Source organism: Alligator sinensis, unplaced genomic scaffold, assembly GCF_000455745.1.
Source record: "Alligator sinensis unplaced genomic scaffold, ASM45574v1 scaffold301_2, whole genome shotgun sequence".
NCBI classification, from domain to species: domain Eukaryota; kingdom Metazoa; phylum Chordata; order Crocodylia; family Alligatoridae; genus Alligator; species Alligator sinensis.
Genome location: NW_005841874.1, coordinates 4,229,586 through 4,242,680, shown reverse-complemented (window position 1 = coordinate 4,242,680; position 13,095 = coordinate 4,229,586).

The following is a 13,095-nucleotide window of genomic DNA, read 5'->3' as shown; positions in this document are numbered from 1 at the left end:
CTGAAGGGTAGCTCCAAGGAGGATGGCACTAGACCAGGGGCAGGCCAGCCTGTGGGTCAGATCGGGCCTCTGGCGGATTCCATTTCCCAGCAGCCTCTGGTGTCGCTGTGGCTGGTTTCTGTGGAAACTCCACCAGCAGCAGTACCATGACAGTGCGGGAACAGTGTTTCCATGGAGACCAGCCCCAGCAGTGCTGGCAGGGCGCGTGGCTGGGCGGGGAGCTGATCCATGGCTGGGATCTTGCGGCAGTGACAGCATGGTGCAGAGCCGCAATCCACTACCTACACGTCCTGGGCAGGGCAATGCAAGCAATGGATCATGTCTCTGCCCCGGCTCTGGACCACGCTGCCATCACTGCAAGATCCCAGCCCCAGAGCAGCTCCCTGCCCAGCCACACGCCTTGTCAGCACTGCTGGGGCTAGTCTCTTTGGAAACCCTGGCCCCCTGCACTGTCACGGCGCCACCGCTGCTGGGGTCTGTATGGAAACCGCCTGCAGCGATGTGGGCAGGGGCTGCTGGGAAATAGTCTACCAGCTAGCCATCTCCACCATTTTGCCCACCCTTGAGCTAGACTGTTCTCAGTGGGGGCAGATGACGGAACAAGGAGCAATGGTCTGAAGTTGCAGCAAGGGAAGTTTAGGTTGGATATTAGAAAAATCTTTCTTACTAGGAGGGTAGGGAAGCACTGGAACAGGTTATCCAGAGAGGTGGTAGACTCTCCATCCTTGGAAGTTTTTACAGGTAGGCTAGACAAAGCTTTGTCTGGGATGATCTAGTGGGGAATGGTCCTGTTTGAGCAGGGGGTTGGACTAGATGTGACCTCCTGAGGTCCCTTCCAACCCTCACACTCTGTGAATCTAAATCATTGTTCTAAGAGGTGAGCAAAATCAGAGGAATTTCTGGGAAAGCATTACTAGGGACAGTTCATACATTTCTAGAATATGTAACAGCTATTTGTGCCAATGATTATAAAACCTGATGCTGAAACAAACTTTAAAACACTTTGTATATGTTAAGTGTCCTTATTTTCACTATAATGTGGCATTCATCAGGCAGAAGAAAGGAAAACACCCTATATTGATGGCTTATGGATGCATCCCATTAAACAATATGGTCCAGATCCTTTGTGATACAAACATAGTTCAGTAGAGCTATATAGACTTAGACTACCTAAGAATCTCATCTGCTCCTGAAGTTCGCCGGTTCATGGTCTTCCCAGCTGGCCAGTTTTCTTACATAGCTCAGGCTGTGGAGAACTAACAGCTTATCTTTCAGCATTTCTATGTGGCTGCCTCGGTCAAGAGGACCAAAACCTGGCTCTTCACAGTTGCGTATTCTCACTTTGTTTTCTTAATTAAACTTTTTAATACATTTAATCCATCTCCAGTGTTTTCTTAGGAGTCCTGAGTTCCCTGAGATAATCAACTGTCCCTGACTGGCCAAAATTGTCTTAACGTTTCATTTGTAACAGGAGAGGTTTGATTCTCTCTTTCTGCCTTAAGGCGATTGTGTCACACATTTGTCATTTCTTGCCACATTTCAATTTATATTAATCTGTGAATAGCATCTTCTCCACTAGTGATAACTGAATATTGGCGCATGACTTTTAACTGCATTTGAGATGTATAATCTGTATGTGACCATCAGCAGAGGAAAGGAGTCCAAGTTTCTGTCTTTGGAAGAGATGGAGTACCTGGTCACAATCGGATTTCCCAGGTTCTTATACTTGGATTTCTGAAGACCTGTTTTCATGTTGTCCTCATAACTGGTACCCACAATTGCAAACATTTTGGATGAATAGAGCCCAGGGGGCATATTCTCCTCTTGGTGCCTGCATGTTATTCCCTTTAAAGTTAATAGAAGGTGTATGCCTGCATGAGGAGAATTTTAATGCCCATAAATATTGACTTGAAAACCTTTAAAATGAAGACAAGATTTTTTTTTTCTTTTGAAATGACTCAACTAGAGAGAAAAATATTGCCCTGTAATTTAGTTTTTAGGTCATTCTATGGATAAAGGTCCTGTGGTATATAATACATTAATCTAAACATAGACAAGACATTTTTTTTTGTAAGAATGGGCCAAAAAAGTATTAAGACACAGCAAGATGCATGTGTTGTCATACTGAGTATAGTCTTGCAGTATCATTTGAATCAATTGTACACCTTTTTCCCTTTTGCTGTGCTACTCAATAGCAAGAAAAGTTTGGCCTGTGACTGCACTTACTGTAGTTCATGTTCATCAGCAATTGTAAAAAGTCTACTTTTTATTTAACTTTGTGGTCTGTATCACATCATGCTGTTTATTAAAATACTTTTATTTGTCTTTCATCATACTTTTGAGTGTTAATGTATATACTAAAAAGTAAATTAAAATAATATGGTTGGTACACTTCTGCTTTCGGAAATGTGTGAATTATGCAAGAGTTGTTAACTTTAAGGGATTGCTACAGCTGTAGCAGGACATATTTTAAGTGTTTCAGCTCTTTTCCAAAGTGTGGAGTGAAAGGAGGTACAAAGTGTGTGCATATCCATTCCAATTGTAAAAAGATTTTTTTTAATTGCATCTTTTTGTAGGTTATTGCTTCTGCATCGCTAGCTAACACATTATTTTCATTTATGTATGATTTAAATCTTCACAGAAGTAAGCCTTGAATTACATCATTTCTACCTTGAGCATTTTATCTTCACTTCAATAAGGACGTGGAAAAATTTGAGAGGGTCCAGAAAAGAGCCACCCATATGTTCAGAGACTTGCAAGGCAAGCCATACAAGGAAAGGCTGAGGGACCTGGGCCTCTAGCCTAAAGAAGAGAAGGTTGAGAGGGGACTTGATAGTAGCTTACCTTGATAGAGGAGTGCATCAGGAGCTCGGTGAACAGCTGTTCACTAGGGCATCCTGGGGGAAGACCAGGACCAATGGATACAAACTCCTGGAAGACCACTTCAGGCTTAATACCAGGAAAAACTCCTTCACAGTCAGGGTGTCCAGACAGGAATAAACTTCCTCCAGAGGTGGTGCAATCGCCTACCCTGGAGGTTTTCAAGAGCAGACTGGACAGTCGCCTCTCTGGGGTCACCTAACCCCAGTTGTCTTCCTGCCTAGAGTGAGGTGGGGCTGGACCCGATGATCTGCAAGGTCCCTTCCAGCCCCTGACGATCTATGAATCTTCAGTCATGGATAAAACCAAACCCTTACTCAAACTGGAAGTATTTCAACCAAACCGTTAGAGCATGTGAGGTTTTTGAATCAAATGTCTGTTAGTTGTATTTTGATAAAAAATTTTGATATCTAATCCAAGAGGTGGTTCTGAGGAGAAGAAAAGCGCAAATCAGGGATGTAGGCTTTTTACTTTATATTTCAAAGGGAGGCTTATCCAGGATTTTTCCAAAAATGGTAGAGATAGGGGGAGGACAAGATCACAGCCTGATCTGTGTGCAAGCTTTTAATAGGGTGTTGAGTTGAGGGACATAAGACACCTGTGCAGAATATGCATAAATCTTAGGCAGAATAAAGCTTTTCAGATAGTTTTAAGGTGGGGGGGGAGGGGGGAGTTGGGTTTGTTTTATTTTGGTTTTTTTTAGTTGTTACGGCACTCGTGGAAGTATTGCTCGTATCATGATGTTGGGGGAGGCTTTTTAAGGAAATTTTTAAACCTGCTGAATATGAAGACCTGATAATCCAAGCGCAACATCTAGGTAAGATGTTTATTCTGGCCAGATGATAACCAAGTGAACAAAAAACCAGTGACTCATCTGGCCCTATAACTTGATGCTAGTGTTTCGTATAAATATTTATTCTTGCTGAAACTTGAGAGGGGAAGTTGTCCAGGCAGCTCATGTTGTCCCTCTAGTTACTTCTGCAATTTTTGTTTCGTTTTGTTTTTTCAATAATGCATATACTATCCCATAACAACTTCAATGTAGCCGTCGAGATGAGCTTCCCCTCGGCTTGCAGCTCAGGGACCTCATGTAGAACTTGGATGTACCTAGAGAATCTGCAAACCTTGAGGGTCCCTCTCTGTGTACCACACTGCTGTTGCCGGTGGAGTAAAATCCCACTAGCTTCACAGTGAAAGCAGCATGGTGTAAGTTAGCTATAAGGCTGAAACTCTTAAAACTACATAAGGGATTTGGCTACCCAATCCTTATTCAAATTAATGGCAACTGGGCTCGTGGACACGTTGCCATACAGTGTGCTACAGCGATGTAGCAATGACACGGTCTACACATGATCGCCAGCTACGTTGTAGTAGGAGCATGCTCTCCAGATACAGTGCACCGCTACGGCAACATAGCTTGGAAATCTAAGTGTCCGTTGCCCATATGGCACAGTAATTGCCCGTACTGTGTTGTGCTTTAGTATTTCCTGTAGGAAGCATGGCGCCATAGCAATGTCACCATAAAGCGACACGTAGATGAGCCCACTATCAAAATTGCATAGGGGTATGTCTATAATAGCTCAACATATTCAGGCCTGCTCCCAAGCCACCTCGGTTTTCTGGATCTGCACAAGTGGGGAAAGGCTTACTTCTCTACAGAATTGCCCAGGATGCAGCATAGCAACCTTATGTAGATGGTCTGTGATCCTTCATATTACCCGTTTTAAAAAATACACCATTCATTTTACTTGCCTATCATGCAACTAAAATATGTTTCATCTAACCCACAGGCAGCCACCACTGGGGTAAAAGAAGGCAGTTGGTTTATTCTTCTTAGAGAAACAATGCACAATAGCTGAAAAGAAGAGGAATGCAAAAACTCAACCCGGTCCCGAGTGAGGATTTTACTTTTGACACTGTCACACTCCTTTCCTTACAGGGAAGAAATATCATTGCATCTTCAGGGGTCAAAAAATTAAAGAAAAATGCCTTCCAGAGAGACGTCCTCCTTTTTCAGACAGGTAATAAAGCTTTAAAACAGAAACACACAAAATATTTTTATCTGGTGTCTAGCACAGAGGTCTATTTTGGTTGTGGTCTCTAGGCACTACTGGAATACAAAATGCAGTGGTATATAAGCATTTTCCATTTATAGCTGGCTAGTGTTAACCTTATTATATGGATCCAATGGTTCAATTACTGTTCATAAGCATCTCAGTGGAAAATGTTTAGTAGTTGTAGTTGGCGCATGGTTTTTTTCTGTAATGTGTGTCTTAACTATTTATTTGCTCCTTATAAACAAAATAAAATAATCTTTTGGCTGCCACTGCAGTCACACAAATTAAGCAAAATGTGTCCATCCATGGTGTTCACAGAAGAGTACAAGCAAAGGAATACGCTTTGTACCCTGAGCTGTAAGCTCATCGTACTTCGTGCACCCTCTAGTGTTCACAGCTTATTACTACCTCTGGGTAACTGAAACTTTTGTCTTCATGTAAACAGTGTGTTTGTCTCCTACCCCAGTTTCTCAGACCTTTAAGGCGTTTGTGGATAGCTTAAATATTTGACATATACTGAATGGGTTCAATTTGTTTGATATAGGGATAAAAGAAGCTTTACCTGCTCAGTCATTCACATGTATCATAAGGTGATGCTAATGCCATCAGCATTAGCTTACTCAACTAGCCATTTAAAGAGTCCAAGACAAATTCAGATTGGTTTTGGTTACTAATGTGTGTGGACAAGAAGCAAGTTAATACTCTAAGGAAAAGAAGCTTGTTCACTTCTAATAGTATAACCTCTGTACTAATTATTTCTGCTTGCATCCTCAGTGCCTGATCCCGTTCCTGCTGAGGCTTTTCACTGATTTCAGTGGAGGTGGATCCAGTACTAATGAGGTGTGCACAAACCAAAGTTACTGACGGTCAACTTAGTCCTCAGAAACCTGCATGTTCTCTGGTGTAGTTAACCGAACTGTATCTCTCTTCCCTAACCATCTATGGAAATGTATTAATTTGTCTGAAAAGTTTTCCAATCAAAATGTTTGATAGCGGATTCCTATTTAAAGCTGGAAGGAAAATTGAGGCAGTCCATATTTTTATGAGCTACATGGGTATTTTTATCATTCCAAAACTAAACACCAAGTTTTTGTTCTCTGTTTTTGTAGTTTAGGGTTTTTTGTTTTTTCTTTTAAATTAAGTGGCTATTCTGAAAATGGAAAGGATCATTATGATTTCTGCTGCAATCTACCAAATATAGTGATGTTGCTATTGGATGAGAAAAAGCCTTCTAAAAATTCAGGAACTGTAAGCCTGTGCTATTCCTATGGTTTATTCACTAGGAGAAAGCCAAGACATTTGAAAACCCTCCAAATGTGACTTTTTAGTATTTATAATAATAGCCATCATTCTAGTATAATGCTGTAGTTCAAAACATAATTGTCTATAGTCTGCTACTAGTTGATTGAGCCATCCAGCTTTCCAGCATTCTTATGTTCCCAGAGCATGTTTTTGCTATTAATGTTGTTCTATCAATGTTCAACAGTGGATAGAAGTTATTGTGTGTGTTTTTGTTCTATTGCAACACTTTTTAAAGTGTTAATGTTTCAAAATAAGACATACAGGCTTGCAGAAAAATGGGGGGAAATGAAGCAATTTTTGAGATTTTTTTTCTATCAGACAGAAGCTGTAAAGAAAAGAGCATCTCAGAGGAGATTTCTACAAGCAAGTAAAAAGAATGTTTAAAACACAAATCTGCACAATTAACTGGCCTTAGCCCTAATATACAAAAGCCACAGAGGTTGGTTTTGATGTTCTTGTAGGGAGAAAATACTATCTTCATTCAAGTCAAGTGATGTTCCCATTGACTTTAAAGAACCGGTTAGGTGGATTTCGTCCATCACTGCTCCTATGTTCAGTTACATGTTCTGACTTGAATCCAGATTGTGCCAGGAATAGAGTACTAACTTCAGTGATGGCCAATGGATGAAGTTGTCTCTCCTTTTAGGCTTTTGGGGTAAGAGTTATTTCCCATATTTTGATATTTTTTACTACAGATATTCCCTATCGGACTAGAGTAAATTTTATTTTGGTTATAATCTGGCCTTCGCCTAGGTCAGTGACCCTGTAATGGCGATTAACCAAATAGCATACTGCCCAATGTCTTACCAGAAGTTAAATGTCACATCTATACAGCCATACTGTTAAGAGCTTTATTGTTTTAAGAGCTGAACAGGAACCAAACAGAATATGTGCAAAATAGAGATAAGCCCTTGGCACAGGTAAACTACAATGGGGTCATAAGCCTTGAAAGTGTGAAAAACAGGATGAACTCTCTGATTTTGCTGTGGTGTTTCTATGCGTTTTTAAGATGAGAATATCTACGAGCTAAGCTCAGTATATGACAAACTAAAATGCTCCCTATCCGCAAAGCATAACTTTGGGTCAAAGTAGTAAAGTGTTTACAGCAAAAGACACTGGGTGGTGAAGCCATCCTGAAATAATCTGGTTGTGGTCTATAAAGCATCTGTTTGCCTTATTATTACACAGAAATCTGCCCAAAATGACTGGGCAGAGATGTTGTGGCATGCATTGGGATCAAATTAACAAGATGATTTTTTGGTATGCTCAGGTGGGGAGATATGCAGGACCTATTTCTATTAACTGAATCTTTAAAAATTCCACTTGGGAATATCCAAGCAATATGTGCCTTGCTTCAATGTCAGTCTGGGTCCGATTCCCATATCCAGTGAATATGTCCCATCCTCCCCTGTTCAGTGGGCACTAAGAGGACACATTAAGTGGGTATGGAGAAGGGATGTCAGGAGACATGTTCCAAGGTCCTGTAGACCTTGTGTGGCTCTTATAGTGATGTAACGTGGGTACACCCAAGAGTGTGCCCTATTCGCAGTTGAATAGGATGGGCAGGCAGGAGGGGGTGCTGTGAGAGGGATGCCAGAATTTCAAGCAGATCCCTCTTTCCTTTATAGAGTTAGCCCAAGCCCCAACCTTCTTAACTATATACAATTTATTAAGTTATAATACATAAACATAAAACTAAATATCGTATACATATATTTACAGTGAACACTAACCACTAACCAAGGTCAAACTGTAAATAACACTATTTACAACATCACAATACAACATTTCAATTACAAAATATAAAGCACAAACATGAATAATCTTAATATCATCTATTCCTTAATATAGTCCCTGACCCATGCAAGGGATAGCCCTCTTTCCAATGGGGTCCCTTTGGGGGGGGTGCAGTGTGCAGGAAGCACCAAGGGCCCCTCCTCTTAGGGCCTTGGTTAGGTGTGGGGCTGCTCACCCCGCCCCTTCTCTGGGTTTGCCCGCCCCAAACGTCTTTCCCTGGTGGGACCCAAGAGCCCAATGATTCATACTCCCTCAGGTGGCAGTGGTCAGGGCGCAGCTCTATGGGGTCTCCTCTGCTGGAGCGCCTCTCCAGGCCTCTCCTGCACTGCTGGGCTCCTTCCCACTCTGTACCCTGCTCTGGGCACCGAGGGCTCAGCTCCTCTTAGCCGCTGCACCACCACTGCTGGCTCCTGGGTGCTAGGCCTCACGCTGCAGCACTACCGTTTCCCCATGCCCTGGCTCGGCACTGAGGGCTCTCTTAGCACAGGCCAGGCCCTTCAGGCTCTGGCCAGCCGTCCTCACGTCAGGTGGCTAACCCAAGCAGCCTCTGCTGCTCCCAAGGCTCGGGTCCATACGCTGCTCTACGCACCGTGGGACCTGGCCGCTTGCCGGGAGGTTGGGCTTGAGCCGCCTCACTGTAGCCCCAAGGCCTTTGCCCCGTGCACTGTGTGGCTTGCTGGCCCTGCCGGGGTTGCAGGCTCAAGCCGCCGCTTGTGGCTCCCAAAGCCTAAGCTCCGTGCACCGAACCACACACCGTGATGGGCCCGAACAGTCTCACATGACTCCCAGGGACAGGTCTCTGCACACTGTCCCTGTGCACCGTCAACAGCCTGAGCAGTCTCACACCGCTGCCAAAGCTGCTCTTCCTGTGGCAGCTTCAGGAGTCCTTGGCCTAGTGCCCGCTGGGGGAAAGCTCCCCAGCTTTTCTTGGCTCCACTCTTCTTGAGTCCCTGGCAGCATCTCCCCTCATGCTGGGCACGCAGCTCCTTTTATATGCTCTAGGCTCCGCCCCTCAAGTCTTCCAGACTTGACAGTTTGCAGTCTTCAATCAGGTCCAGGAGAGCTCTTCCCTGCCACGAAAGGAAAGGGGTGTGACTTTATTTCTCCTGCTGCCTCCTGATTGGTGGATGGGCTCCACCAATCAAAACAGCAGGATCTCAAACCTGGGACTCAACCCAAGCTCTGAAAAGTGAGCCTGCTACAGTGACAATATCCCCTCCCCGGTTTCTGTGTACTCCATCTCTCTGTACTCTTTTGGCCAGCTCCATGTCCTTTTCCCACATGTTTATGGTCTGCTCCATGATTTTGCTTTGACTCCTTTAGCTTGCTCCATAACCTCCTCCTAGGCTCCTTCTTCTTGGACTCTGCCATTCAACTCCAGGATGTCATCCATGGCTCATTCCGCCCATTCTGCTTCCTTCCTATCCCTCTCTTCTCCATCCATCTCTCCAGATCTTCCCAAATCTGACTCTTGCAGCCTTATTGCTTAACCCTGTGTACTCTCCATTCGAGTGAAGAACTGGTATGTTCCCAAAAGACTTTTTCACAACAATAGATGGGCAAAAGTACATAACACGAACCTTTTAGTGGGCTCCAAAAATTATTTATCCCCCAGGGGAGGGAGAAACAGCTGCACAGGACCCATTTGCAGCTCTCTAGTTCTTGAGCTGGTTTAATAACAGTCAATGTGCACTAGAAGTGACCAAAGTATATGCAAAATGATTACATCTGGCACAAAAATTGAACAGAGCCCGACATCTTTGGTTAGTTTTGTGCTTCTAAAATAGGCACATGCCTTGCGCTTTTACGTGTGTATTCCAGAAGATATGACTTCTGTTGATATGTGCCCAAGGAAAGTGAAGGTTTCGTACTTTGAAACTACATAGGCATGTTATTTCCACTAGAATTAGTTCCAGCTACTACAGCACCTTACCTATAGCCAAGCCACAGTGGTTTGGGATGAGGATCCGATGTTGTCTGGGCTCATTGAAGTTTGAGAGACTTTCTCAAAGTCAGAAAGTAGATTTTAAGGTTATTAATGGACTGAGATTGAGTATTTTATTCTGTCTCTTGGTCTGATTCTCCTCTTATGCTGTTTTTGCTGCCATGATTTGTTATCTTACCTTCTGTAAATCTTTAGGTGTTGCCTAGTCTTTGGAACTGATCTCATATCCAAAGAAGTCAGTGTCAAAATTCTCATTGGCCTCAATGGTGTAAAATGTTTGACACACACTGTTTTGCTTTCAAGGACTCATAATATATGCTTCTTGTTCACTCAGTGCTGGGTGGGACCCTCATTCATTCTTGATAATTAAACCAGAATGTGTGTGCTATACATTCATAATCAACCCATTTGGGGTATCTCTAATGCTTCTTTTTTCCCACAGTATCTCAGCTCTGGTGGTGCAACCTATTGACTAGACAAATCTGCCATTCAGGTGCATACGAAAATGTTTTACATTGCCAAACTGGAGCAGGAGATGATCAAACAAACAGTTGGGACTAGATAAAAAATATTTCTTGGTGGCAGGAAATCAAGGAGAAAATGTGTTGCAGCCAAACCTGGAATTATAAGAGGGCTTGGTCTGTTGCAGTCTGTCTGACTTTTATTTTATTTTTTTGTACTGTTATTTCTGCTCTCACACTCTTGTTCCAGTCCATGCTCCCACCCCAACACACACATGCAATGTGAGATCTTTTCATAAACAGGCAGCAGCCACCTGTCACAAAATGCTAAGCAAGATCAATGCTAAGCTTTGGTGACATGGCATAGTGTAAAAAAATTATCCTGAGTTGCACATGATGAATTGAGTACTACATCTATCTAGTTTCAGTGCTGTACACTTCTGTTCAGTAGACTCACATACTAGGAAGGCTGCTACTGTATAGTGCCTTTCCTTGCTCCAAAGGATCTTTCTTTTCTTCCTCCTTTTCTCTCAGCTCTTGAACACAATGGCTATTGAACAGAATAATTGGAGATGTTTGCCACCTCTAAACAAATTAACGTTGGGTGCCAGGGAGGGCACTGAATAGGGAATAGATCACTATAGAGATATCTGGCTCAGTGCACTCCCTGCATAGCATCCACTTCTGCCACTGTTGGACACAGGATACTTGGCTAGATGGACCATTGGTCTGATTTAATATGGCACTTACGTTTTTATGTTCTTATGCAATTGCCATGACGGCACATCAAAACAGATCTTCCTGCTGCACCTCCCTTGAGCTATCATGACTCTTGGTAACAAAACTAGAATTAATCTCTTATAGCGTTCTGCTGGAGGAGGGCAGATTTGAATCCCATCAGATGTTCCGGTGGGTGCTTTGTGAATAAATGCATCTTGCAACCAACCTCCTCAAGCCAGCACACTTCATTCTTGGGCCTAGTTTAGCAGTAAAAAGATTGCAATTTTTGTTTCTATTGCTGCCATTTCTTTCCCAGTAGATTGTTTCCATACTGCAGGCCTCTGCTAGGGTGTGCGCCCAACAAACAGATGACACGGGATAAATGGTAGAATCAGCTAACCCGCACTTTCATAATTGATATTTGCTATAATGAGACTTACCTAAGATATGTATTTTTTTTCATACTCTGGAACTGGCTATTTTTTTTTTACTACAGAAGAATAATCCTACTTATTTTTTCTTTTGATCTTTATGCAGTGCAGGTGTAGATTTTTTTTTCATGTGCACAACTAGTTCCAGATATGTTCACTTTTTATTTATCATATTGCAAGGCAAGCTTTTACTTTGGCAGTTACTAATCAGGTGTCCCATAACATGGTGTTGCTTTAAAAGACCTTGCTTAAAGGTACTGTATAGCTCAGAGAAGTAAGATTTAATATGGAGCTCTTAGCCTGGCATTAGTTCAAATCCAGTGCAAAAACTGACAGCCTTTACCGTGCGATGACGACAACACAATCTAGGGATCATTGTTTCAGTGGGGCCTATACACCTCATCAAAATCAAGATCAGACAAGCTGCTCCTACCCAATTCTCTTGTCCAGTTCAGTCAAGTCTACACACATCTGATTGTCTAATCTCACAGGCCCAATCTTTGGGTCCTAGAATAAGGTAACTCCATTCATTTCCATACTGTTCCTTAACAAGGCTGCTAATATTGGAGTGATTAAACCACAAGCAATGCTCAACCTAACACAAAGTACATACCCTGCACGGTGTCCTCCATGCTGCTAGATTTGTGCTTTCCAAGACAATGTAATGAGATCCAAGGACTGGAAACAAAAGCGGAACAAAATCAGAGTCGAAATGCAGAGTAGGGAGCTATTTATATTTAGGGGCGGCAGGGGCAAATCTAGGCGTGTGATGAATCCTGTTACCCAAAGGTTGTAAATCAAAGCGGGGTCTCTCTGGTTTACCTAGAAGTTACCGGGATGTGGGCGTTACGTTGGTGCAATTCTGTGGTTTGTGCGAGGTGGGAGGTCAGACAATGTATTTGTAAGTGTGCGTGTGTGTGCGCGTGCAAGGGAGGGGGAGAGAAATGGTCTTTTCTCCCCCCGTGGGAAAGATGTGCCTATTGAAACGTGCTGCTTTTCAGTAAAATAAATGAATAAAAAAAAATCCTTGTTGCCTTTTCTTCTGCTGTCCAAGGAGCATAATGGAAAAGCAAAGGGAGAGAGGGGAAAATAGAGCAGGGAAAAGAAATAGTGTTTTCAAACCTGGAATGTTTTATCCTCATTTTTATGATGTTGGTTTCTTGTTTGTGTTTGGGGGCGGTGTTTTTCGAACACTTGAAAAAGGAGGAAATGTCAGGATTGCAGCGGGAAGAACCGCCACCTCCTCCCTTTCTCGTGAAACCCTCGCTTCCTTTGTCCCAGGTGGCTTGGACTCAACCAAAGCTCATCCCCCATGCGATGTGGTGAGAGGCGGCACCCCTGGGTGCCCCGCGCGGGGCTTTAGCCCATCGGGGTGAGAACTCAGCCCCAGGGACGCAGCCAGGGGAGCATCCTTACCTGTGGGGGGGCATCCCCCTGGTGGTGGGGCGGTTGCCATGGTGCTCTAGGGTGGTTGCTAGGATGCTCTGCTTTCGCGGTTGCTA